At 38.0% G+C, this 25,601-nt stretch overlaps 3 non-coding genes across 3 annotated transcripts; 2 read left to right on the top strand and 1 right to left on the bottom strand.

The window, feature by feature from the left end:
• The first annotated feature begins 12,511 nt into the window (after positions 1-12,511).
• Positions 12,512-12,583, top strand: Trnad-guc (transfer RNA aspartic acid (anticodon GUC)). The gene has a single exon. It is a non-coding gene; the product is annotated as a tRNA-Asp (tRNA).
• Positions 12,584-14,534: 1,951 nt separating this feature from the next.
• Positions 14,535-14,605, top strand: Trnag-gcc (transfer RNA glycine (anticodon GCC)). The gene has a single exon. It is a non-coding gene; the product is annotated as a tRNA-Gly (tRNA).
• Positions 14,606-14,784: 179 nt separating this feature from the next.
• Positions 14,785-14,855, bottom strand: Trnag-gcc (transfer RNA glycine (anticodon GCC)). Its single transcript has one exon. It is a non-coding gene; the product is annotated as a tRNA-Gly (tRNA).
• Positions 14,856-25,601: the final 10,746 nt, after the last annotated feature.

The following is a 25,601-nucleotide window of genomic DNA, read 5'->3' on the forward strand; positions in this document are numbered from 1 at the left end:
TGTAGAAAGAAATATGTTTGATTAATTGTTAATCCAAATGTAATAAGAAATTAAAGATTTCACGTATTGCAGTCCTACGTCTGCAATTCGTACAACCCCATAGGGCTGTCCCTAGTAGTTTTTTCTAACAAATCGCGACCAGGCTACTTCAATCACGCACATTCATGGCAAAGTAATCAAAATTACTAGAAAACTTTGAAAAATATTGGACGAGCAGAACGACATATTCGATCAATTCGGCAGTGCTGCCACTTTGCTCGAGTCTCACAGCCTCAATTTTGAAAGGCGTTTCACTATTCTGTGATGATATCGATTCTAACGATGCCGATGTCTTCCTGGAAGCTAAGAATCACGTGAAAAGCCGTGATAATAGTTCCGTTGCTACCATACGAATCAATTACATCGGTCTCATCGAAAAGCCATGTTAAAATATTATCTGCTAAAATTCGTTTCACTGAATTGTACGCTGCCTTGAAATTCGCAGATGATAACTCTGGAAGTATCATTCACGAAATTTATCCTGCATTTGTCGCAACTTGAACTACTAATCGGTCGTTGGTCGCTGGTTTTCGTGGATTCGATCAACGAGCGCGGTCTGCTAAACGGCAGGGCATCTTACAGGTGGTGTTAAGGACCGTTATGCTTTCCTACTTATTAGGCCCAAGTTTGTTTTAAATAGGACACATTAGGCCATCCAACCAATTCCAAGATGCAATATTTCATTTATGCTAAAGGACACAAAACCCAACTGTATACGTCGAAGGGTTTGCGATTCAACGAAGTCGAAATACAAACTTATACAATTCGAACACCTTTCTTCTTTAGCAAGATCATTCCGATCACCTATAGAATTGCAGCGTACAGTACGTTACTCCCGATTGTTGGGTTTTTAAGTCCACCCGTTCTATCGGTTTTTCCATTTTCAGCTCACGCACTGCGTAAAGCAGCTTATTCATCATCCTCAATCCATATTCTATTATGTTTGTCTGTTCAGTAACACCTTGAAGTGCTCATTCCACCTGGCAACCAATTATATGTACGATCTGTCAACAGAGTCCCGTCGCGGTCGTTTGATCATGACCGGTACCGGAACGCCGGTTTCCCCTCTTCATGTTGTTGATCGTTTTGTGAAACAATCGTCCGACAAAACATTCGTCTGCCTCAGCGTGTACTTTTTCGTCGTATCCCCGATTCAGACGCCGATAAAGTTTTTCCTGGGTGCCCCCAACTTATCAATCGTACCCTGCACTGACGTGTAACCGCTGTAGGCATTCGGTTTCAAGCAACGAATTCCCGAAGTATGTTGATTTCTTTATGCTCTCTCTCTTAATTGAACGAACCGTTCCGGCAAAATAAAAATGTTATTTCTTTAGATCTATTTTGACACCGGCTCTATTAAAAAAATAGTCATTATCAAATGTGAACATGTGATAACATAATATAAAGCTGCAACATTTCAGTTCAATCGTAGTTAATAGATGGGAATGCCTCATCTAATCAACTATTCCTCATTAGTCTGGCAAACATCCGAATGCCGAACAAATAAAATTTATAGTTTCACGGGGCGCCTTTTGTCACAACGGTTATCAAGATAAAAGCAATATATATTTTATTTCTTTGTTGAAAACCGCCCCTACCGAAGTGCTGTAAAATTCTTCCTGCCTCCTTGGCAATTCAAAATAAGCTGCGTGGAATTATATGTACTGTCGCAAGTTTAAATGAATGTAAGGGACAGGCTTGAGAGCACAAGAAAAAAAAAACAATTAAGTGTGGTTCCAGGCTATTTTCCGCGAAACACTTCCTATCGCTTTGGCGAAGTTCTTTTTTTTCATTACCTACATCCCTATCCCAACATTTGTCATCGCAAGAAGGCGAACTCAATGAAGACAACGTAGCGTCCCCAGAAATCAAGAGACAGAGAAAAAAAAACAAGGAAGCCATAAGCCATTAAAAATACTGTCCACAGGAGTGTTCCGGCGGAAAGTTTCCTCGTCCTAATTATGAATATCATTAGCGTTGAATTGGCTGCCGCTGAAGAAGGGAACTCATTCGGTGTTGGTGGACTGTGCCAAATTCATGGGCGGAAGACTACCGGATTTCGGAACGATAAATGGTGTTATAATCGGGACCAATCATGATACTAATCGCGAACGGATTAGAGCTTCTTTTTTTTCCTCAATCGATTCAGAGAATAATTGCTCACCTAAGCATCCCTACTGAACAATTATTGTGATTTGTTTCGAAATCGTTTTCCAATCTGATGAAAACGGACTGTGCTTCGTACCGGAAGCATTCCCTTCCCGAAAGGATCGGATTGTTTGCGATGCCTTACTACGAGGAAATTAATAAAAGTCCATCAGAAATTCGTCGGACCTGAACATATTCTATCTCAGTATGGCATGGCTATGTGTATACGCGCGAGAATCGAAATGATTGAAAGGGGAGGAGTATTCCTGCGCCTTTAGGTGAAGCTGAATGCCCAGTGTCGTCGTCGGTACCCAGGGAACAGGCGATTCGAGCCCGGCAGAAGACAGCCACGGGGTGATGCGAATGTATGGCAATGGCAAAACTCTCTTAATTGGATTAATTAAATAAAACTTCAATTTTATGATGGAACCGACCAAGGCAAAACTTGAGAACGACGTAATGAAATTCCTATTTGGAGAAGTGCTTGCCGAAGAATTCGTTTCATCGTTTACGTTCAAGTCGGTCGATGTTTCTATAACGGGCAAGATAAGGAGGGGTGTTAAAAATGGTGATGGTTTGTGAGATGTCTGAACTGAATCTGAATTCTCCTGTTGATTGAAGAATGTTGCGTTGGTTAATGACAAAAGGGGTGCTAATGAGATGCGCTTACAAAAAGGCCCCGCTTAAGATTAGTCATCGTTCGGTGCACCAAATAAGTGACTACCGCGCCGAAAAATACACACCTGGTCTTCGGAGAACGTACCCGAAGTTCGCATTTAATTGGTATTTGGGAAAAAAAAGGTTTTTCAGGACCACTAAACGATCCGGTGTGTATTTGTATCTGTATTTGTGTTTGATAAATGTTCATGATAAAATGTATTAATGGACTGAACAAAACATAATCTATCTAGTAACAATATACGTTGTAAAAACTGTGATGAATTCACGACGAAGTCGAAAATTTAGATAAACTCGTTGAAGTGGTTGAACATTGCATTGCTAAAACAGCCTTTTGGCAGCATATAGTTAATGCTGCGCATTTCAGTGTGCAGCAATGTTCGAGAACGAAGAGCACGGATTGCGATAGGAGATCGGAATCATCGTATTCAGCCAGCAAAGGCTTAGACACAAAGCGACATATTTATCCGATCTATTAAGGTATTTAGTCCTAGTAGACGACAACGGTCCTTCAGTGGTGGCAGGTTTAACGGATTGTTCCACGGCAGTTAACCTGAAGAATGTCGTACGGTTTCACGTAACCCGGTAAGGGCGCCACATTTACAAATTCCCACTGTAAGCACCCAAGTGAGAAATGAAAAGCTTTGAAACACAAAGGATCCCGAGGCAAAAGTGAGTCTCTTTATTTTTTCGGAGCAGGGAAAACCCGCCGGAGCTGAGATTAAATCGATCTCTCTGAGTCATAAAATCTCCTCATCGTTTGTACCAACAGTTTACAAACATTCAAATGATACAAATCAATACTTAAAACTATAATAATTACTAACATAGAGAATAGACATATAAGCTAGTACAAAATGTCCTGAAAAACCTGTGTAAACAATCAAATGAATATAGGGTGATGAGCCTATTTTCACCATACTAAGCAAGGTGTCTCACTAATTCGGTAATTTCTTGCCTTACAATCAATGGAATGCGTAAAAATTGACATCAACAGCTTTGCTTCGTTGTTAAGAACCAATATAATAACACAAATGCGTTGAAAACAGTAAAATTCTCGTGTTTGAGCACAATGAAAACTCGAATCGAGTGCCCCTATTGTTGCGCTACCATTTGACTCAATGCGTTGAACAAAGATGGCAGACACTGCTCTAACCAACGGCTTCAAATGGGTAGGGTGATAATAGAAACATGGCGCAAATAGGCTCATCACCCTACGTTGAAAATCACCATCGCATACAGGTTCGCATGCATGAATCACCATTGTATCCAAGTTTGCACGCAACGTCCGTATAGCGTTTGCTGGCCGATCGTAGCGCCGACTAGTGGCAAGTTGCTACTTGCTAGTGGCATTTCAAAACGACAGTTTGACATACGGTTCTGCCGGTTGTCACGGTAAAGATAGATACGTCTACCTTTATCAGGACACATGTTAGTGAACTCGGGTGATTCGTAGTTATTCTGCCTAAGCTCGACCCTCATTAACAGAAGGCAAAGATTAAGCCCGTACGATATTAAGCCTGTTCTAATGACCCTGCCACTTCTAGTTTTCCGATCTGTTTACTTCACATCCTTGCTCTCACTTGAGTACTATGGCTCTAAGTTTCATAACTTTCCCTACCCAGTAATCTCTAGCTAATTGAATGTCGTTAAAACGTAGAAAACTTTACCTGTATGTCAGTTGTCAGTGTTACAAACAAGGGAGAGAATTATAAAACAATTGTTTTACAACACTGTAAGACTGGAAAATGGCTCATTTTAGACGTAATTGGTTCTTAACAAGGAATAGAATCATAGACTGCGACGATCAGAATTCGCTGTCTGCAAGAGATCTCGGCAATCAATTCGTGTTTGTAATAAATCTGCCACAAACACTGCTTTGTGAGTATCCCGCCATGTAGATCAAGGTTGATGAGCTTACAGCGATCCTAATAGCTCGGTCGGTTGAGTGTGTTACTTCTCATTGAATATCGATTTGACAATATGGTGCCAAAACAACAGCAGCATGCGAGACATCAGTGTAGATAGCATCTACACTGACTTCTCCGATTGACTAGAATAGTAATTACTGGAATTAGAGTCTGTGTTATAGAGTCCCGTACAGGAGAATGCACAACACTGCATAGAATAATGACTACTTCTTTGTTTCTGACACCTACAGTTTTGCTGTAATTTTGACTGATTACAACCGAGTTACACAATAAATTCATACGGACTGACTTTAAAACTTCCGTTTCGTGGCTTACATCACTTTATTTATAACACTTTTCTATGTAATTTATTGTACATTGTTACATAAGAGTATAGTAAAATGAATAAAGTGTCTTATTCAGTCGTTTGAAATATTTAAATAATAAATTCTAATACTTTTCTAGCATGTTCTTCGTAAGAAGAATGTTTGTTTACTTTGCACGATAGGTAGCTATTGACATGTTCGTTAGATAGATTTAGCTTCACTGTGGGCGCAAAAACATAAACAACGCCTTCGACTGAAATATTTCATGACATCAAGGATGCTGGTCGCGAATACAATCGATCAGTTGCATATGGACTAAGACTGTTGACATTTTCTAGTGCATTTATTGCGGTAAGCTTCATTCAAGTTGATACCACCACATGGTATTACCCTTGATTTTAACCCATTATATCCTAGCGTATGAAATTTCATACGCAGAACTATCCATCGTTTAACGAGTATTTACTGTAGAATTTTGGCATCTAACTGCTTTATTATTGCATCTTTACACCTCATATTTCATTGTTAAAAAAGACTGCTGCCATTTTTTGTAATTTTATTTACATTTTTGAACCGTCCATAGTAGGGGCAAATGGCGGCTGAAAAGTAAGCAATACATTTAGTTAGATTTTATTGTTGGAATTCGTTCTAATAATTCCATTATGTAACAAAACGTTCCCACAGGTATAAAAGAAGTGTTGTCTATCAGAAAATCCGAAGAAATATGTGAAGCAACTTAAAATTTGTTGTTTTTATTTAATCGTACGAAATTTTTTGCACGAGATATTTTCATTCTCAAAACCATTTTAAGCGGCGATTTTATTTTTCCCATAATCTTTGATACATTTTTTTATGGAATTGAAGATATCACTGCATTTGGCTCACTTTTTGAAACCCCTGGGATATAATGGGTTAAGCCTGAGGTTAATCCGGCTTAGGAGACTAATACCTGTCATTGCATCAATGACTGCTTCCTGTTGCCAAAATAATACAGTGCAACAGGCGGTATCATGTTCCTCTTACAAAAATACTTTGAATTAACTTTTCGACCTTCGTGTGCAATATTATGGCTCTTTTTGCACACAAACCATTTGAGGACATGTAAGCAAGTATTATCCCTTAGTAAAAACCTGTTTAGTCCACCTAGTGGTGCAATTGTGCCTTTCTCATTTGTCTAAACTACGACTCCATGGCTGGTTATGTTCAATACAACGATGGAAATGTGTATTACATATTCAGTACGATTTGCACATACACATATGGATCGACAGCCAAGATCTTGAGATACTATGTGTCGACACTGAAACATCGCTTGAAACCAGTAGCGGATCAAGGAGGAAGATTCGGGGGGTCCGAGCCCTGCCGAAAATTTTCAACTTGTTAAGAAATTTTAAACTACACCCAAAACTCGGCCGTAATACCTTTACGGTAATAAGAAAAAATTGCTCTAATAGCAAGACGTTTCATGCTAAAACGGTTACAACAAAAAATTCCTCAAACGGCAATACCAACACATTCAAATCTTTTCTGCGTCGCACTCATGTTTCATCAATTCTTATTCAATAAATATTATCGCGTCGGATTGTCTGGAAGTGTGTAGCACTTCGCTTGTCATTGTATTGCGCATCCAGTGAAGTGAACACTATGAGGACAAAGACGAGGTTCGATTTTCTCTACACGACACATTCCGTATTTGAAGATCGGCTCACATACGGCTAGCTTCAAAGCAGACAGAAAAAACGACTCGGAATAGTGGTGGGGTATTTCGGCTGGTGTTAAATTGAAATTTCTTTTCTATCACGGACAGAGTCGGAAAATGTTTTTTTCATTTGCCAAAATCAGGCGAAAATGACGAAAGAACGAAGCTTCTTTCCATACCACTAGCACTTTGCGAAATCGAAAATGAGACATCAGGCTAGGACAAAGCAAGCATGTAGCAGAGCGTTTTCATTATTCTCTCCACACGCTCGTTTTCGCTTTGAGATTCAGAATGATATTGGTACATTCGATATTGAACTTACTGCTGGGGAAACGAACATACACTAGCAATAATATTTATTTGTCGATGCTCGATTCTGTAGATTTGCGAGCTAATGATGATATTGTAAGACGGAAGCCTGATCGTTGTGCATATTTCTTATTTTAACTATGTTCTAGTTGCATTATTAGATGCACATTGCATTAATTTCATTTAATGAATGAAAATCGCAAATTACTGACCATGCATCAAAACGAAATTGCAACTTCGGATTGTCATAGGCAAACGAAAGTTGCTGCTGCTACTACTCGTTTTCATAGAATCGAGAGAGGAGGGGACATCGCCTTTATTGTTTTATTTTTTCATGCAGTTAGCGACGAAAGAGGCAGAGAAAGGACGAAAATGATTTCTCTGAATTTCGTCGTTCATTGAATAGGTATGAGTATTTTAGGCTCTGATCACGGACGTTAACAGCAAGGTAGCGACTGCACAAAACATGAACAGTCCTTCCCGACATGTTCGGGAAGCAAGACCTGTGGTTTGGATCCACGTATCCGAACCGAGGGTCCGGATCCAGACACTTGTCTGGATCTAAGCACCAGGTCTGGGTCTGGTTCAGGTCCGGACTTGGTAAGGAAAAAAGGGGATGGGCTAGATCCGGGTACTGGTCCGGATCCGGGAACTGATTCGGATCTGGGCACTAGTCTGGATGCGGGAGGTTCGGATCTGGCAGCTAGGCCGGATCCGGAAACCGCCTAAACTTTTTATTCCACTATCCAACCTACCCAGTAAAAAATCCGTAATTCTGGCTGATTTCTGCCAATATTGGGGCAGATTCCAGCCTGAATTTGGTCAGAGATCCGCCAGGATTCCGGTTGGTTTGACTCGGTACTAATACTATCATAGAAATCGACCGAATTAACCTACATCCGAACAGAGCCGAGGTTGACACATACTGAAAAAGTGTTTGATTGTGCGATGCGCATACATGAACAGCAACTGAAATTCGCCATTCCACCGTTTACTACCTTTGCGGGAATATGAGTTTAATACCGCAATGCGCAATTGCGTGGTCTGTTACCGAAAAGACAATAGAATCTTACCCAAAAGTAATAGAAACATACCTCGTTGGGTGGGTAATGGCAGAGACATAACCGGAGTGAAGTAGAATACACTTAGGATTATTTATATGGATATGTAGGTTATCAACGGGATTTTGCGGAAAAGGGAAGGCCTTCTAATTAATTCTTCATTAAAATAATGGTGGTCCTGAAAAGGACCGTTTATGTTCGCTTTGGCGAATGATGCGCTGAATTCGATTCTCGTTGGATGCTGCTGACTTCTGCTCTCTATTTCCAGATTGAACTGTTGTCCATGGGTGCGATACTGACATAATTGGTGTAGCTATAGCGTTATAAAGTGTTTATGATTTCTTTCTGCATCGTATGGTGAAAATATTAAATTGCTGAATCAATTAAAGAAAGATGGCGTTTGGATATTTTCAAATGATTCGTTATGATAATTATGGTTAAGAAATTAAAATCAAAAAATTTAAATTGGGAATTGTTTTCCATCGTCAACTAGTTTTCTTCTTTTCAAATCTGCAACATTCTTTGAAAATATTGTTGAAATTTTATTGATGAAACGCTGAAAATGTTTTTGGTAACACTGCCCACTAAATGGATGGTGGGGGAAAGACTCGTATTCGTTTAGGTTATGCTAAATAAAAAAGTAAATGGAACGAAAACGAGCGAGCAAGAGAGTGATAGTAGTGCGTAAGTATTGGTCGGTCGGTTTTCTCATCATTCGTTGTACACCAGAATAGCAGTAATTTCCGCGCCATAGCCCGTACCAAACAGACCGTCCGCAAACAGACAGCAACGAAAACCATCCGCGAAAGTACCTCAACCGCTGGTGACGTTGAGGAGCCAAATGCTACGGAACAGGAACTGTCACCCTGTGAGAAATTCGCCGCTATCGGAAGTGAACGGTATTTTCCTCCCACGATAAAACAAACCAATGGTCCTTTTCAGGACCAATAAATTATATTGCAAGAATTTTTAATTGAAACTCCATATCACTTCGGTTGTCAGACTTTACATGCTCGTCTTTTTTATTGGAACTGAAAAGTGCATAATCTATTTGCCGATGAGAAAAATCCGCTAATTATTATCACACTTTGAATTATTGATCATCGTTGAAATCAGTTCGCTTGTCGTCGTCGACCCGCTTCGTTAGTTCCTGGAAGGAATACTTCCCGTTAGCAGAAGCAAACAAAGGCGCTCTCAAAATTGCCTCCATCACTAGAAGTGTACTGAAGTCGCATTGTTTTTGCAAGGAATCGGCGATATAATCACAACAAACGGCCCTTATTAGGACCACAAAATCGTTCTCAGAAGAATTACAAATGAAATTTCCATTTCGTGCTTTGGAAAATAACTTCCCTCTTATCGGGTTAGTTATTTTCTATAATAATATCCGAAAAATGTGCAATAAAACAAATGAACTGACCAATTTGACGGAAGCAAGAAAATACCTACAAAAATTTGAATCAGAAAAGTGACATTGACGGGAAAATGATTCGATCGCTTCTAAGTACACTCAGGTTTTTTTTTACGCGGGGGATACGAGCCGCGTAAATGAAAACCGCGTAAATGAAAACCGCGTAAATTTCAAAATCCGCGTAAATGAAAACCGCGTAAATTTCAAAATCCGCGTAAATGAAAACCGCGTAAATTTCAAAATCCGCGTAAATGAAAACCGCGTAAATTTCAAAATCCGCGTAAATGAAGACCACTTAAATTTAAGAATACGCGATAAAGGGAACCTCATTGATGGGTACCGCGTAAATTCCAAAATCCGCGTAAATGAAAACCGCGTAAATTTCAAAAACCGCGTAAATGAAAACCGCGTAAATTTTAAAAACCGCGTAAATGAAAACCGCGTAAATTTCAAAATCCGCGTAAATGAAAACCGCGTAAATTTCAAAATCCGCGTAAAAAAAACCGCGTAAAAAAATACCGCGCAAAAAAAAACCGCGTAAAAAAAACTTGAGTGTATTTGGCAATTGAAGTTTCCGATTTGTTTTCCAACTTCCATTATTTGCGCGGTTGGCGAAAGAAAAGATTTTCACATTTAATTCTTTCTAATGGAATGATAGCGCTGATAAGGGCTAATTTGTTTGCCGGAGAAAATATTCTCCGGGTGGGAGATTTTTGTTCCAATTGTTCCTGCTTTCTAATACGGAGCTGCACAAATTAATCCACGGAGATGAATCCTAATAATCACCTCTCCCGGTATTGACATCTGACAAGTGGACTTGCTGAAACCGACTGAAATGACAATTCTTTCTGACCAGATTTGCGGCTTGGTTCATGAAATTAGCGGGAACCAATCAGGAATGAGCTTCAGTCAGATGATTTGAAATCGTTTTTTTTCTTCGTGTGTGTATGCTATCTCACATCCATCAAAAATGAAAATGATGGCTTCTGCTAGTAGCACGTTTCAACACAAACTGATTCATCCACCATTCGTGTACAGCTCACAAATATTTCTCGGTATTGTACAGCCATCCATTCGCGCCAAGCAACCAAATACGAATGTTGATAGAAACAAATCTGCAACGGACCTATATATAAAACTTTTCATCATTTAAGTGATCGACCATATTGACGGCGCTGGCCGAGATGCTGAAAATTTTCAACATTTTCGGCAGTTTTTGAAGGATTTTTTTTAAAACATAGTATTTTCGGTATTAATGCATGTTATACTACCCATGATCGCAAAGTTGTCCCGTTTTCTATGGGATTTCCTATCTTTATGGGACTGATATGCGATCATGGGCAGTATACATACTCCAAATTTTAATACTACATTGCGGAACATATTTTCGATAAAATTTTCACCATTTCGGCAGTTTTTGAAGGATTTTTTTAAAACACAGTATTTTCGGTATTAATGCATGTTATACATACTCCAAATTTTAATACTACATTGCGGAACATATTTTCGATAAAATTGCCTTAAACCTCAAATCATTCTATTACGTATGATGGAAGTTATTAACGTTCAAAATCTGACGCGACTGCCACAGCCGATATTTTGAAACGGGCCCCCATATTGAAACATTAAAAGTATTCTACTTAAAAAAATTTATTAGGTTGACGATTTTTAGAGCGATTCTATAACCTTTCTATATGAGAAAGGCAAAAAGAAGTTTATGTACTTAATCCAACTTTTTTGGATTTTATTTATTTTCCTTCTAAAATGTGCTACACGCTTGAATCAAAATACCACATTAAAGTTAAAATTTTTCTGCGATGTCCCACCTCACACCGATACGCATCTTTTGTAGTGTGAAAGGTTTACGAGAAGATGTCTGTCGATAATAATTTTCCATCTTACTTCACGTCCGTGTATTCCCACCCTTTCCCTCTCTTATTACTCCAAAGTGCTCTGTTTAACAAATATCTTACAGGCCTACTTAAATTCTCTTAGTTAATTGATTCGCTTGGCGTATTATGGTAAAGTGTTAAACAAATCGTAGCTTTTATAAAATAAACAGTTCTTTGTACAAGATTTCTTAGCACTTACTTGTATTGTTTCATACCGGTGCATATCTCTTCCGTACTCAACAATGCTAGACAGGTACTGCGTTGCTATTCCATTTTTTATTCTCTCGATAAAAACAAATGTGCTATATTCAATACACTGCTGTACTGACATCCATTGTAAACATTCGAGAATTAAACTTCGTGGAGTTAGTTGCATTACAGTAATAATCGTATTACATTGCTTGGAAGAAGCTGAATTCGCTTGCGCTGTTCTTTGGATGCTAGGAACAGAATATACGCGCAGTAATCATGAGGAGCTATAACGGTATTGTAAACAGTTATCTTCGAGTCAAATGCGAAAAACCAATTGATCCTACAAATAACGCCAAACTTTCTGGCAGGCTCGCAGACAATTTAAATTCATTTTAATAAGCGTGTCCCCACGCTATAGCACATGTTTTGTCCAAAACTGTACATATATACATAGACGCAAACGCACACAAACATTTTCAGAGCTCGACGAACTGAGTCGGTATATGATGCCAAAAAAAACGATTTTTTTCAGAGTGATTGCATTCCCTTTCTATATAAGAAAGGCAAAAAGGTATTAAATAGCTTTGTGACTGAATTTAATTTCCATGTTACATGAAGATTTTCAAAAACAAAATCTGATATCACTGCAGTGCACCGTTAGCTAGGAACATGAAATCACGTTCTTTTTATATAGTTCGGCAATATTCCGAAGCAGCAAAGCAATGCAGTAATGAATATTACACACCTAATTGACCCTGTCGTAAAATTATTTATGAAGCTCAGTTTTATTAATATAAACGACAACATCCCCCATCGAATAATGAAAAATAATCCGGTTATTGCAAGTCCTCGATAGTATAGTGGTAAGTATCCCCGCCTGTCACGCGGGAGACCGGGGTTCGATTCCCCGTCGGGGAGGCTATTTTTTTGCTTATGCTTATGTTAAGCGAAACATCATCCTACCATGTTTGCTAATGCGTTGAATAAAGATAGCAGATAGAAGATAAAAATTTTCCATGCATGATTACGACACGCCATACAAATTTTATCATCAATACACACCTATGACACGTGTTAGTGCGATGTTTGTTTATCTGTTTAGTTAAAACTCGCGAAAGAGTCTTCGTAATATTTGAGAGATTAATACAGAATAGATAGAAGCATCAATTGTCTTCTCTGAATCGTTTCTACCATTTATAATCTTCAACTTATTCAATCTTAAACTTTAAAAATTGCTTTTTTTCGAAATGTGCTAAATGGCGCTTGTTTTAAGATAGCACAACAGCGACGATTCAGTGACGCTCGCGAAAACGTCGCATGAACCAACTGCCCATTCATGCAATGCAGGTTTTCAATCGTCTCCGATTATTGCAGGAAGCGCATCAAAGTAGACGCTGGCACAATATAAGCGATGAAAATGATTGCTATATGATTTACCAACATTTGAAAATATTTCTCTAGATAATTGGTGAAATGAATATTATTGTACGATATTCAATTGAATGAATAACGGATTATTGAGTGATTTTTTTTTTCATTCATCACGAGTCGCATCTGGTTCATTTTCAGCCGTCAAAAAAGCTTCGATTATTTTTTACTCTTGTGGTCGTTTTCGCACTTTATAAAGTTCATTCCAAAAAAGCTAGTAGCACGGCACCGTTCTGGACATGTGTGAATGCTCGCATTTGAAATTTATGAAAAAACATTGTCCTCCTATTGGCGATTCTACGTTGAAACCGCTCGCAGATAGCGCTGGAAGCAAAGTGTTGCTGATTTGATTCTGTTCTGTCATAGTGCATATATTTTCTGTAAACATTGGTTTAAAATATCTTTAACACCAAATCACCGATCAATTTGTTGATAATTGTTTATGAAAATGACGGAAAATCATCATTTTATAAGATGATGAGTAAACATCTTGCGAAAAGGCTATAAAACATAGTGGTTTCTAATATTATTCGCAGAGTTATTTATGTGCTGTTCCGAAATGTAACTTTTTGAGCACCGTAGCCGCCGCAACATCATTTCTCGTTCCTCCTAAGTTAAGTTAAACCTTCATGAGATGGTGTAAATTCATGGAACTCTCCAGATCACGCGAGGAAAAAATATATATCCGGCTAATAGGAAAGTGGCAGCTTTGTATCATAAACAGCCGATTCCTCTCTCTGATAGTCTTCACTGAATCCCTAAGTAGTCCAAAATATGAAGGAGTTTGACAATGGTACTGATTGGGTCTCGGTTTCGAGCTGGAACTTTATTTATGGAACGATTTTTTATAACCACAATCATACCTCGATTACATTTCGAAGAAATGTATGAGCCAAATAGTTGCAAATGGCTGTAATTTCAGAATAATTGCAAACAAAACTAAATTTCTTACTGGTTTCATTCATATTTTGACAGTGGTAAGCTTTTTCCGAGAAGAAAATGAAGTTTTTGTTGTAAGCCACCACTCACTTGCGGGTGAAAAAAGCAAACCCAGTTCATGAGCTGAATCATAGGTGTCGCATGACTAATTTTGGTTTTGCCGCAAATCGCCAATACTGTGAAAAGTTCAAAATGATCCAAAATGATTTGTTCAAGTTACATTGCTGGCCAGCTCAAAAATTGGTTTCTAGAAAAACACTGTTAAGTTTTGCAGTATGCTCAAAGTATACATAACAGGTGTTGTGGACTGCAAGCCGAGGTATATCATTTTCAAGACCCCGAAGAACATTTTAGGTCTTCAAAAAGATTTGACTTTTTTCAAATTCTGCCATGGCGTAACCCCACAAGTTTATTTATTTTCAATGTTTCCAAGTTTGTATCGTGGTTGCATAATTTTCTTAATTCCCAGGTTCCTAGTGTAAAATTGGAAAGTTCACAACAAGCATCGGTGGTTCAGTGGTAGAATGCTCGCCTGCCACGCGGGCGGCCCGGGTTCGATTCCCGGCCGATGCAATTGTAATATTTTAGTTTTTTTTTTAATAAATGTAAGAACGAATGAAAAAGGGTGAAAACCTTACTAATAACTAAGTTTTTATGCTACCATTAAAACCCAATTTTCATCATTGGCAAGCCCATAAAAATAATATATCGTCCTCGCAGATAAAATTAAACAGTTAAAAAAATATTTTCATTGCATCGGCCGGGAATCGAACCCGGGCCGCCCGCGTGGCAGGCGAGCATTCTACCACTGAACCACCGATGCTTGTTATCGTTTAGTCACATAGAATAAATAGTCAGAGGGTCATTTTTGTTGTGTATATGTACGGTTACCGTAGTTCAATCTTGAATGAATCCACCGACATGACTTAAAGAGTGTGTGGCATTAGTTTTGGTTAGGAGCTTACAAAAAAGCTCATAGTTTACAACTGAAACTGACAGTTGCTGGATTCATTTTTTTGTGCAGGTCAGAGAAAGATCGCTCCTGTGGTTACAAAATCCATACAAAAAAGATATTTTGCGAGAAACTACCCTGACCGAGGTTCAATATTCAAGCTATCTAAGAATAGAATGTTTCAAAATTATTCAACGATACTCTTTTATTGACCCAACATTTTACGACGTCCAACAATTCATTTAGCAGTTGCCCAATACGTGACTCGTGGAGCGGCACTTTTTGCACGTATCCGTCAAAATTAGTGCACTTCATCACGGTGTATAATGTTATCAACAACGCACAGTACTGTGCTTCAAAGGTTTAAGCGGCACAAAACTTGTTTTTTATAAACCCTATCCGTGATCTACAGTGGAGGGTCAATGAACTTAGCCTTACGTTGTATAATTTGATTTAGGGTGGATGTACCAATAGTCGCATGCTTAAGGAAAACTTTTGATAAAAAATCGATGGCTTAATAACCGATTCATGTATTCAAAACCGCTTGTACCACTATAGGAACACATGTACCAATAGTGGTGCTAATCGCTAATTTCGGTTCCTATTGTTGCAAATCCCATTGCTTTCTTATGGGACTTGCAACTATAGGTACACTACATCAACTATAGGTGCAAGGGAGCTCAAAATTCTAAGAAAATCATTTTTTTCAATAGTTATTTGAGCAAATTTCAAGGATAACAGTTTTATTGTCGCATAATTTTAGTGCGATGAATCGATAAAAAAATATTTGTTGATGGTTGGTACCTTAGTTAGGCGTATAACCCACTACTGCAACTATTGGTACACCTCAACTATAGGAGCACCCACCCTACAGTCCTGAAACAGTTATCTTTATACCCTACGCATCCGACCTGGCATAGAAATATTCGATTATTCATTTCGTAATCTAGGTGATGGTTAACTCAATAGAAATACACACTGTGGAAAAACAGAGAAACGTTAAATTGTTTTCATGTTGACGCAAAGTAAAAAGTGGGGAAAATATTGTTGGAACTGTCCAATCTACGCTTATCATTGACCTTCCCACTCCCGTTAAAAAAGAAACGGTGCCGAATTGTTGAGGTTAGGTATTTCGTGAGGCAAACAAACCAAACTCCTTTGGTTTGACTTTGCATCTGTGGTTGTAAATGAGCTTTCAGAAATTTCAATAGTGCGGCCCGCAAGGTTGTTATATAAATTGTCGCACATAAGTAGTCTTATCATCTATACCTTCTGCTAATAGCTTGTATGCTAATATACAAGGAAATCGGTTGGAACATAAACTTCAGCTCATGCGAATCTGCTACCAGTAGCTTTCCCTATTTTCGTTCTTTTTCTCCTAACCAGCTGTAGAATGTTCATATTTTTTCCCTTCCAAATAATCTAAAAAAGAAGATTAAAAGAAAATTCACTCAATATTAATTAACAATATAAAGTGAAACCCCTTAATTAGATATCTCGCCGAGATCTGCGATGAAATACTGACATATATTCTACAAACCTCGGAACCTACCACCCTTCTCGGTGCTAATAGAAGCCATTCATGAAATAAATGATTTACTGTTACTATGTATCTACTTGCACTGGGCACCCTCTTCCTGGTCCCTTGGGTCAGTTGTGATCGAATCCCGCGATGTATGTAAATGATAAGCGCGCCGCCGAGATGGTAACAAACAACAACAGTAGCAGTAGTAGCAACAACAGCAACAACGTCCACCCCACGAACAAGAACCTAATTCCAATGTTTATGATGCATTGTGAGCACTGTACAACATGAATCCCACGGGCGTGTTCTTTCATAACATGCAGCGGGATTCGAAAATGGACTGGGATACCCCATAAATCTATAAATAGGATGCTAGGATGCTTCGGATGGGCAAGGTGATGAGACAACGCACCGCGGGGATTGCAATAACAAATTTCATTTCTGTTCTCTTGACGCTCGTCATAGAGTTGTTTGTATAGGGGAAGTATGCACCAGGTGGCTTTGGGACTCTTGTTTAGTATGACATAATATTCAGATAGATCAGTTGGCCAATCTACACGTTCAAATTACATTTTTATTAAAAACCAGAAGGAAACTTTCGATTTCCTTTAATTCTTATGTACATGTCACGAATATCAATACGAACAATAATTATTTATTAGGTCTTGAATGGCCATAAATATTTTTTTTCTGATTCCAACGATATATATTTGCAAGGATTGTTCAATAGAAAAATCAGATTAGAAAAAAATACAGGTAGGTAATGTCAGAGACATAACCCAAAATGAAGTAGAATTCACTATAGGCTGTTATTACAAATGCTACAGTTTTTACTAATTTCTGAAAAATGCTATTAAAATAAGTAATTTCGGTATATCTAATGAATATACCGAAATAACGGTACACGATTCTCTGCTGTTGCCAAATGCATTATTTCACTCTCACTAAATGCTCTTTTCACAAAGTTAAATGAAGCAATTTTCAAATACAGGTCGGACTCGATTATCCGGGGATTCGATTATCCGTGATTCGATTATCCGGGGAAAATGATTCGATTATCCGGGTGTTTAGAAAAAAAATCTGATTTCAATTATGTCTCATTTTAGTGCTAATTCGATTATTGCAGTCAATAGAACATTTTTTCGGGTAATTGAGGGGTCTAGGATTAATCTCCTCTCAAATTTTGACCTTCCAAAAATAGCTTATGGGTTATTCCGCGCAAAGTGACCTAAAAAAACCAAAACTTGGAATCGACCTGCATGGATTGGAACCAGTTTTGAAGAAATTGTTCATTTAGAACCAATCAGTGGCGGATCCAGGGGGAGGGTCCTGGGGGTCCGGACCCGCTTTGAAATTTAATTTAAAATTTCTCAACAAGTGAAAACAGAGAGAAATTTTAAATTAAATTTAAGTTTATATTAGTTTCAAACTTAAAATCATTCCAAACCTAATTTGACCAACCAAAACTTGTATCCATTAACTAAGGTTTTTACGTGTTACGAATTGCACAATGTTCATTTTAAAACCGAAATTTCAGACCCCTCCAGAATTTTTTTTCTGAATCCGTGCCTGGAGCCAATATATAATAACTTAAATTGTTGTGTCGTTTGAACAGCCCCTCAGTCCATGAGAACACTTTTAATTTTAACAAATTGTTTAAAAAATTGTTATTCTTCGAATTATATCTCTAGTACTGTTTGCATTAGAATCAATCAGAGAGATAATTTTTTCAAAGTTTTTAACACCAGTTTTGCCAAATATGCAACTTTTTAATTTTACACTAGAAGTACACTTTTCTCGTGATACACATAAATACACAGGCCACATAAAATATCATTATACCTACATTGCTCGGTTGATTTCTGGCTATCTCTTGGGATAATGATGACATGCTTCTCAGGATTCTGTTTGGATACTTTCCAGGATTCTGATCGAAGTTTTCTTAGCATCCCAATGGAATCTATTTCAGAATTTTGATTGAATATTCGTCCGTATTTCTATGGTTTTTTTCTCTGAATTTTTATGCAGGATTCTAGAGAAAAGCTTCTTAAATGTCTGATCAAATCCTTGTCAAGATAGAATTCCGCTGAAGATTATAATTTATTTCAGATACTGCTAGAATCATGGTCCTATTTTCATTGAAATCCGGTGTAAATATCCTGCTCTGAATTCCAGTGGACTTTGACACAATATTGCTCTTTTCCCATTATCCCCTTCAACAATTGATTCCTGCTCAGAATTCCAATGGCATCTTTAACCCCCTCACGCTCTTCTTGTTGATAAACAACCACGTTTCCAAATGACTATAACTTTTAGTTTACACAACGACAAGTAAGGCTAATAAAAGCGACTAAGATCTTTCATTTGAGCACTAAAAGTTATAAATATTATCAGTAGAACAGAAGTTATTACAATTAATCTGATTGGGTTCCGCTGAAGCAGTGCTGCCAGTGATAGTTTCAGTTAATGGTGAAAATTAAATTTTGGAATATTTTCTTAGACTGGCAATATTATTGAAAACTGCTAAAATTTTCTAATTTAGATATCCCTCAATTATCTTTTTCATGCAATTGAATTAGATCGGAAGGTAAATATTGAGAAGCTTCTAGCACTGCACAAGAAGCACCTATCTTTATTAAACCAGGTTTTTCGTGTTTCTTGACGCCAACAGCTCTAATGAAAAATAGTTGTGGGACCCTATACGCGGTAGAACAAAGTTGTTCAAGAAATGGTTAACGAGATTCTCAAAAGAGACCCGCCCATCCCTGGAGGTGATTTCAATTCTTGGGTAGCTCAAGCAAAAATGGATAGCAATACTTCTCGCTGAGGCGCCATCTACGTAACCTGGTAGTCCTTCGCTAGTGACAAGTATGAGTGGGAGAGTTTGCGAAGACTACACGCGTAGTTATTACCTGACAATCCGGTACGACATTGGTCAACTAAATAATGCTACAAGGACAAGGACGAGGATCTTTTTATGGGGACGCAACACGCACTCTTCTAACTAGAATGAAGATTAAAAGACTTGTTAGCTATGGATATGTAACACCACCACGTAAATTAAATTGGATCCAAGAAACAGACGACCCCAGTTTACTTACTTTTATTTTTTTTCTGGTATTCGAATAATCGAATCGTTTACATTGGAAAATTGAAGACCCAGGTAATCTAGTTTGACATGTATTGCAAAAGACACACCTTATTAAAAAGTTTGTCTTAAAATTCTTACACAAATAGCTATAAACAACTGATACATACCGTTAACTCGTTACCAATATGAATAATAAATGAAAACCAACTGAAAATACAAATCACACCCTGAAAGTCTGAAAAATTGAGTAGGGCCAAAATAGGTACATTTACATTTACCATAAGAACGGTTTGCTGATAACTGTCTTGTAATTCAGGACGAGAATCCTATGAGACGATTCGAACCTTGCCGCCACGGTTCATGCACATGGTATAAAACAGCAATTCGCCATCTTGCTTCTGTGATACCATCATCGCTGGACACGACGATTTACAAAATCGTTGCAGTACACACAGTGCCTCTACCCTCTTTGGCAGCTCATCTAAAATGACTACATGTGAAACAAGCTCTTGTATCAAATTTTCGATGTAGATGGAACACCCATCTTTTGTGCTAAAAATGAGAATATTTTCATCATACTTTTTGGTATGACTTTCGCTTAGTGACAGGGGTTCCATATTCACTGGTTCTCATGAAATTTCGAGTTTATGGCCTATTAATTTAATGAATATTTGCATTTAACTTTATTATTCAGTGGGAAAGATACAGAATTTATCTTTAACGATAACGATTAATGCAAGTCAATAAAAGGAATTTTCTAATTCAATTTTTTTTCCATTATGTAGGGGAGAGAGGGTAACAGTGGATCAGCAGGAACTATGAAACATTCGCAATAAAATCATAATGCATGATCAGAATCATCTCATTCCCTCATATTTCACGATTTCTAATTCTTTACACGTGTTGCTATATTTTGGAAGAGATCTGATAACTCTATCTCTTTTAATGGATATTTGTTTGTTTTGTGATAGCCAGAGTAAATTTGCAATGAAAAACATTATTCCATCATTATGAGTTACCATGCATTGAATAAATGTTTAGTCTATTGCTATTTATAGCAAACTTTATGCTCAACATTTGCCGCGAACAAAGTTTTTTGGTAACGTCTCATGGTTCTGTGTAAATTCACAATTTTCATGAATAGACCCATTGGGTAACTGTGGAACGATGGCGTATGGGGAACAGTGATTTTTTTTGTTTTTGTGGTCTGTCTCAAAATGTGAATGGGTTCCGATTTTCCACAGTAAATACTACCCATATAGTGCAAAATTAGTAAATTTGGGCAAGTTTTGTAGAAATTGTCTCTTATTTCAGGATTGCAGCTAATATGCATATATGGTGGTTCGATGTTACGCGATGATATAATGGATTCTTTCGTAAACAAACGATTTTCGCCTCAATATAACTTTATCATTCTTTGATCATTCTTCGTCAAAACAAAAGAATAAAATTTATAAGTAAAATATTTCACTATAGACGACATCGTGTTTCATAGTTCCTACCCATGGGGAACACTGATACATTTTACCACCGACTGTTTATTATCCAAAAAATGTTATTTCCCGTGAATTTTACCAGCTGGAAAAAATATATGTATTAGTTAACAACAGAGTGGCACTATGTATCACTTTTGGTTACACAAATAACAAGCTTTATCACCAAATTTAATTGTAGAAAAAATGTGTTTCATTGTTACCCTCTCTCCCCTATTTGTCCTAATAAGAAGGGTTTGATGATAACTGTATTGTGATTCACTGGTCGAGAATCCAATGAAACGATTCTAACGTTGCCACCACGGCTGATACACGCAGTATAAACCATCTGGATTATTCGCCTTCTCGCTTCTGCTGTGTCATCATCCTCTGAGAACTGCGAACAACAAAATCCTTCCAATACACAGAGACAAACGCTCCCTTTCCGTGGCTCATGTCAAATGAGAGATGTAACGGCTATACTGCCAGCAGCAGCAGCAGCGATAATCCTACTCGTTCAGCCAATAGAGCAGGTATGGCAATAAAGAAATTCGGGAAAGTCTTGGGCATGAAATTGTATATTTATTGCCTATTTTTTGCAAATTCACGAATTGTTTAATAGTGCTCTATTCAAATACACAAATACATTCACTGAAGTTTTATTTTATGCGGGGGATACGTACCGCATTAACCACACAAAAACCGCATAGCTTTGAAAATCCGCATAAAAACCGCATAACTTTGAAAATCCACATAAAAAACCGCATAACTTTGAAAATCTACACAAAAAACCGCATAATTTTGAAAATCCGTATAAAAAACACATAAGGTGTGAAATATTTTTCAATATTAGGAGTCATAGTATTCAAGGAACAGAAAAATTTGAAGTAAGAAAGTTTAGAAAAGCGTGGAGTAGGGCCATAAGAGCAAGCTTAGACTTTCCCGGTAACTTAACTCTTTGTCTTCTGCAACGCAGGAGTCAGGATCTTTTGTCATTAAATGCGAATCACCTGAGTCTGCGGCATGTCCGCACAAGGGTAAAGTCAAAGTGACTCCCCGGAATCGCAGGACTGACCTCGGTACCTAACCGACCAGCATCGAAATAACGATTTCGAGAGAAATTTAAACGTCGGTAAATTTCTCCGTCGGAGTAGACTAGGTCCACCGCCGAGGACTAGTTCGAGTAGATTGGGAAGTAGCACCGGCAAATGGTTGTCGGGGCGCCTGTCAACTGGAAGTCACCCTCCACCCAGAATCGCAAGACCGACCTCGGCATCTGCCCGGGTAGTATCGGTTTCGGAAGAACTTCCACTGCCGGGGAACTCTTCGTCGGAGCAGGACTATTCCGAGTAGTCCGTAGCGACTCGCCGGCTCGAATTGTCGGGGCAACAGTGAACCGGATGCAATCGCTGGACTGGCCTAGGCATTCTGCCGGACTGCATCGAAGCAAGAATAACGCGTCCGTCACCGGTTGCAGGAGACATTTTTTCGTCGAGTAAATATCCACCGAGGTCGGGGACTACGCCGAGTAGCACCAAACGCGACAAATTACCAGTATTGGGTCGTCGGGGCACCAGTGAACCGGAAGCCATCCTCCAATCGGAATCGCTGGATCGACCACGGCATCCATCTGGTCAACGTAGGGAGGAGGGCATGTAGAATACCATGCCGTGCAGGACTGATATGGTGGTTATGAGACCAGCGAAATCTAGCACGACCAGCTAGACCTGGAATCAAGTGAAGTGCATTAGCACGCCTCCCCCCGAAGTAGTCATTTCAAATGGAATCCGGGGGATCAGGCAAATGTCCGATTTCTTGGTGGAGTTTAGAGGAGTAGGGTTCAGAGTTATCTTCTCTGATCAGAGTCCCTCACTCTGGCACACGTTGGACGAAATCGGTAGTATGGTCTAACTACTGAACGTGTGCTGGTTCATACACACACACACGCATGGAGATTTTTTTCCGATCTCGCCGAACTGTGTCGAATGGTATAAAATATTCGGACCTGCGGACCTCGGCAACAAAGTCAAAATTCCTACCGATTACATAACCTTTATTATGAGAAAGGTAAAAAGGTTTTCAGTCACTTTCTAATTTTATTTTAAGTGACATCATGAATGCTGCCCATATCCTTAGCCCAAAGACTAGTACTTAATAATCTAAAATAAAAATATGACCATTTTATGTCTTTCGTTTGCGCATGTGCACGAGGATCTATCTTTTGATAAAATTCGCTTCAGGTGATGCCCTAAAAACTAAAAGGAGGCTGCATAAAAAGAATCGAAAAACTTTGAAAATCCGCATAACTTTGAAAATCCGCACAAAAAACCGCATAACTTTGAAAATCCGCATAACAAGTCGCACAAAAACCGCATAAATAAAAACCGCATAAAAAAGACTTCAGTGTATATCTAGTATCCAATTTTAGTGGTCTGAATCGATTGGTGTTCGCGTCGTGGAAATCCATCAACAATTAACGAAACGTAAGCAAAAAATTTGCCTGTTTTCTTACCTTTTCACACCGTTTTTACAATAATACGCATTTTTCAATAGCATTCAGCGGAAATGCCAAATTAAATTTGCAATCAATGTATTCTTGTTGGATTTATTTCGGCTAAGCAGTCATTTACTATTTTTGTACTTCGTTTTTATTTATTCGACGTTTCAGCACTGTATAGCGCCATCTTCAGGGGAAACTATGGGTAACATTGTAACATGCATTAACTTAACTTTAAACATCGAACACAAAGGGTTACTTACAATAATATAGTTCGAACACAATTTTTTAAATTTTTTGACACTAGCTTGTCATAGGAATTTAGCGAGTAGTTTTTCATCCTAAAATAGTTATAGTAGATTTAAAATTGATTGTATTTTTTGTAGCTTACAAAATAAAATATATCTCTCCTGCGGTTCTTTTGGAACCAATCTGGCGGATAAAATGGCCTTGGAAAGTTTTTTGGTGCTATTTGTCTTTTTGTGTATTATTGTCTTTGGCTATGGTTTGATACATTGCATTGGTCGATGAGAGCTGTTTTCTGAGTTGAGAGAGAAAATAGCTCTCATCGACCACTGTATCAAACAGGATCACCACTTTGCTTTCGATAACACTACTATCATCGATTGCACCATTCATACAGACACTCTACTATTCCTAGAAATGTGTCACATAAACAACACGTCCAATACCGTAAATAAGAGAGTAGATCTCGACGGGCTCAATACAGCCTATGCAGTAGTTCTTCACAATCTTTTACCCACAAACCATAGCCAAAGACAATAATACACAAAAAGACAAATAGCACCAAAAAAAACTTTCCAAAGCCATTTTATCCGCCAGATTGGTTCCAAAAAACCCTTTTAATCCACCTAACAGTGTGATGAGACATTTCTTATAACTCTTATCACTCTCTTCGGATATTATATCGTTTGAGAACATTTAGAACTTGATGCTTCGCGATGTTTTTGATAACACATACTACATGGGATAGTGACAGAACTCAGAGAATCGCTCAAATCAGCATAGGACAACATCAGTGCTAGAAATCTCAAATCAAATCAATGGGAAGCGAAAAAATGGCCCAAAAATAGACATAACTACGAATTATTGTTAATGCTCTGTTAATAAAATATCTAAATTGTGGTGGAAAAACTGAATTTTCCTAAAGGGGTTATATATTGTACTGAGCCAAAAAAATCGCATTTTTTTAATCGATTTGAAGTTTATACTTTACTCAAATTACCAACGCGACTGAGAACTAAGAAATCAACGCTTTTTCTTGAAAAGGGCGATACTAGCAGTGACACCATTCAAAGAAAATCAACAGTGAATATTTCCAGACTTTTATTTCCTATTTAAGAACTATTGTGTTTTTTATATCCTAGATTGCATGATTCAGTGATCGAAACCCAAAACTTCATAAAGTATTTGAAATTATTAAATTAAAATTTGTTTTTGCTATTGAAATTTACAAAATGATAGTATCGCCCCTTTGGCGATTGATTACTTTTTCGGTCCCACCTATCAGCATTGAAGTATCGTTCTTACGTTTTTTTACAATAACTACCGTTCTACACCACCGATTTCGACCGGGTTTTTTTCAATAGCGATCATTGTTACTATTTACAGCTGGTATCAGCTTGATAATCCTAAAAAAATACGAAAATGACAGTTTCGCTTCTAAACTGCTAGCAAAAAAAGTATCGCTCTGTTTGTTTGCATGGAGCGTGGAGGGCGAAACTTTAAATAAACAAACAAAAATACAGTTTCGCCCGTTGTATTTTTTGCTGTAGTTTAAGAAAGCAATATCGTAGAATCAAATTTTTTAGGTTAATTGGTTGCGTTTCAAAACCCTCATTCGCATGTATGAAAAAAGCCTTATGTTTACATTTGTAAGTATCGCCATTTTCACGAAAAAGGGTTGAAATGAAATCGCAGCTCCGGATATCACGCTATCTCTGAAGTGCATGTGTGCATAGTTCCAAATTTTACTTCGACATCGACTTTTTCTAAAGATGACTTCCCAGTA

The sequence above is a fragment of the Topomyia yanbarensis genome, chromosome 2 (assembly GCF_030247195.1).
Source record: "Topomyia yanbarensis strain Yona2022 chromosome 2, ASM3024719v1, whole genome shotgun sequence".
NCBI classification, from domain to species: Eukaryota; Metazoa; Arthropoda; class Insecta; order Diptera; family Culicidae; genus Topomyia; species Topomyia yanbarensis.